The following is a 3,593-nucleotide window of genomic DNA, read 5'->3' as shown; positions in this document are numbered from 1 at the left end:
AAAACCCTCTCCCTAGCTTATTATCGCCCAGGGATTTAACTTGAGACAGGATCTCATGGCTCTGAGGCTCTCCAAATTACTTCTCTCCATTTACAATACCTTCACATACTTTTCTCCTTTGCCCGTGCCTGCCCCCAACCCGAATAATCTTTATCATTTAATCAGTTCAATTCAACAAACGTTTATTAAGTTCCTACTGTGTGCAGAACCCTGAGCTAGGCACTAGAGAAAACACCAAATTTAGATGAAGGCAATTACATTCTCTAAATGAGTTCATGTCTAGCACACAAATAACTAGAACACGAAATCCCACGGGATAAACGCAGGAAAGGTGCAAGCAAAGTGCTTTATGAGGTGAAAGAGGTGAAAGGTTATCATAGACTTGCTGGGAAGATAATCCTTACTCCTCTCAAGTGACAGATGGCTCCCCTTTAAGCCAGGCCCCCAGTCTCCATCCCCCATTTCACAACTCCGACTCCCAGGCCACCCCCGCCCCGCGACGATTCTCCAAGGAGGAGAATCCCAGCCCTTCTTGGAAGTTCGCTTCCACTTCCTGCAAATTCTTCAAACGTCCCTCTTTTCCTTCCTCCCTCCAGCATCCCCCAACCCTCTTCCTCCTCGTCGCCTCCCCCAGGCAGCCCTCCATCCCCAATCCCAACCCCCACCCCAGCCGAAGTGGCTTCCGGCCCTCCCCCCTAACTCATTCCGGGCCCCCTCCCCCGCCGTCCTCCGCGCTATCTCGGCGGATCTCACCTAGTTGAGGAGCCGGTGGCCGGGAAGAGGGTTCTTCTAGAGCATCCTGGGGGCGTCCGAGCGTCTCAGAGAATGCAGCCACAGCCGGTGCGTGCGTTGTTATATAACCGGCAGGAGCTTCAGCCGACGAAGCCGGCGAGCAATTAACACTTCCGCCTCCCGCGCCCGACGGCGCAGCGGACAAAGCCCATAGGCTACTGAGCAGGCGCGCGTGATGTGGCTTCGGTCCCGCCCAGATCCCGCCCCCCAGTCACCGCCGCCGCCATCTTGGATGTGGGAAAGAACCAGACAAGTTGACCTCTTGTTAGAGCCACGTGTGAACTAGATTGGAAACCCGATGGCGGTGGGGGTCTGGGAGGGGCAATCTTCTCGTATTGATCAACCTGGCCCCTCCATCACCGATGGGATAACTGGTCCGTGTCCCTCAAATTTCTCTTACGTTGACTGTTCTGCTTATTAGGCAAGCTCTTTTTACGTAGTAAGTTCAAACCCTGCTTCACTCTATGTATTGGTTGAGTGACCACTGGAGGCAGGTGACTATTTTGAATTCATGAGCACCTTCATGCTTGGGGGTAGTAGATGACACTGTTTTACTATAGTGATTGTTCCTTCATGATCCAATCATTTTTGGTTTGCTGATGTTTATTAAGTTCTCATTTTACTCCATTGGAAACAGTTGCTTGGCCTAAGGTTATTGATAGTAGAATTCTAAGCAAAGTCCTATGATTTTGTTGCTGTTAGTTATATTTGGTAAAGTCGGGTAAGAAAAATGGGCAGAAAATAAATAATAGTTTCCGCTAACAATTTCATTTCTATCCCCAGATTAATTTGCTTACCAACTTGGAGAATGCCAAGAAGTTCTCTAAGCTTCCTATATGACATAGGAAAATGCTTGCATAATGGAAAGGGGAACTGTGTCATCTTACCCCCCTTAATGGCTTTGTTGGGGGAATTCACTGAAATGGTTTGAAGAGATACCAAGCTATGTGGATTAAAAGAAGTAGCCCACATTTTTCTGAGGTTTTGAAAATATTCATTATAAGTGTGAAACTCCAGATTATGATTATTCTTGATTTTTAAATGAAGGATAAATAAGATGTCCTTTCACATGTATGGATTGAATTTTCGGGGAGAGGACCCCCAATCTCCAATTAGATCCCAGAAGTCTGACATGGGTCATGAGTCATGTATCTTAATTTGCCAGGGTGGCAGGTGAGATTCCTAATCCCTGGTAGTTAAGGAATATGACATGCAGGGACTAAAATGTAACCCTGGCCAATTAGAATATTTTAGGAGTGGGTTTAGACTGAATTTTAAAAGCCAGCATGTGAAGCAGGCTTTCTCTGTGCCATTTTTTGGACTTGTGAAAGGAGCTCTCTCACTAGCAAGCTGGTGCTTATCAATGTAAACCTGACAAGTGGAGGAGCAGGCCCTGAATCCTGGAACTAAAATTTGCTATCTCTGCTGAGGACTTTTTGAGTTAGGCTGGAAACCTTATTTCTATCTTCCTGTCTCTTTACTAATAAATAATTATAAATTTTGTATAAAGTCTCTAAGATCAATTTTATTCATAACATATATGCTTACCGTTAATGGTTATTGTAAAGACCATGTAATTGTGTAAGGAGAAGAGATAGATTGGATGTAAGGGTGCAAAGTTGATGTGTGGCACAGAGTGCTGGACCAATCATAGACTTATCCTCTTTAGGCTAAATATTCACATTCACCAAAAGCAGAAGCCTCAAGGGCAAGACTACCAGATGATTTAATATCAACAGATCAAAGTACTTTCCCCTGTAGAACAGTTTGTTGCTGACTTAGAGAGGAAAGCTGAATTAACATAGGGTTGGCAACAGTGAAGCTGTAAGGAAAAAAATTTTTTTCAGAAATTTGGTGTCAAGTACTGCATTTATTCATCTGGACTAGAATGTTCACAAACATTAGGATTAGGTTGATGAAAATTATGGGGAAATTTGGAAGCTACTAAATGAAAAATGAGAACTCCACAGGGTTTATCAGCAGGGTAGTTCATTTGTCTCTCTTTTTTTTTTTTTAAACCTTTAACTTCTGTGTATTGGCTCCTAGGTGGAAGAGTGGTAAGGGTAGGCAATGGGGGTCAAGTGACTTGGCCAGGGTCACACAGCTGGGAAGTGTCTGAAGCCATACTTGAACCTAGGACCTCCCATCTCTAGGCCTGACTCTCAATCCACTGAGCACCCAGCTGCCCCCTCATCTGTCTCTTAAGAAGGTGGCATTTCATTCTGGAAGACAATTTGGAATTATTCCCAAAGAGCTAATAAAAGATTGTATGCCTTTTAATCTAATAATACCACTACTGAGTCTGTATCCCAAAGAGATGGAAAAAAATGAGAAAGAACCTATTTGTACAAAAATATTTATAGCTGCACTTTTTGTGGTGGCAAAGACTTAGAAACTAAACAGATGTCCCTCAATTGAGGAATGGCTGGACAAATTGTGGTATATGATGGTGATGAAATATATTGTGCTATAAAGAATGATGAAAAGGATGATTTCAGAAAGAACTGGAAAGACCTATGTGAAATGATGCAAAGTGAAATAAACAGAACCAGGAGAACATTATATACAGTAACTGCAATATTGTGGAATGATCAAATGTGATAGATTTTGCTACTGAGAGCCATATAATTATCCAGGATAATTCTGAGGACTTATGAAAAAGAATGTTATACACCTCCAAAGAACTGTTGGATCATTTATCACTTTTTTATTTGGGTATATGATTTGGGGTTGTGGTTTTATAAGATTATTCACTCATGAAATGATACAGAAATATGCTTTGTGTGATAATACATATATAA

General features: G+C 42.8%; 1 protein-coding gene across 1 annotated transcript in view; it reads right to left on the bottom strand.

Annotated features, from left to right (window-relative positions):
* NAA60 (N-alpha-acetyltransferase 60, NatF catalytic subunit) overlaps positions 1 to 875 on the bottom strand; it is a 55,522-nt gene extending 54,647 nt beyond the window's left edge. Inside the window, exon 1 of the mRNA XM_044657952.1 lies at positions 754 to 875. The gene's annotated coding sequence lies outside the window, so the exon portion shown is untranslated. The remainder of the gene's footprint in view (positions 1 to 753) is intronic.
* Between the last annotated feature and the right edge of the window lie 2,718 nt (positions 876 to 3,593).

The sequence above is a fragment of the Gracilinanus agilis genome, chromosome 1 (genome assembly GCF_016433145.1).
Source record: "Gracilinanus agilis isolate LMUSP501 chromosome 1, AgileGrace, whole genome shotgun sequence".
Classification (NCBI taxonomy): domain Eukaryota; kingdom Metazoa; phylum Chordata; class Mammalia; order Didelphimorphia; family Didelphidae; genus Gracilinanus; species Gracilinanus agilis.
This window is presented reverse-complemented; position numbering and strand designations above follow the sequence as displayed.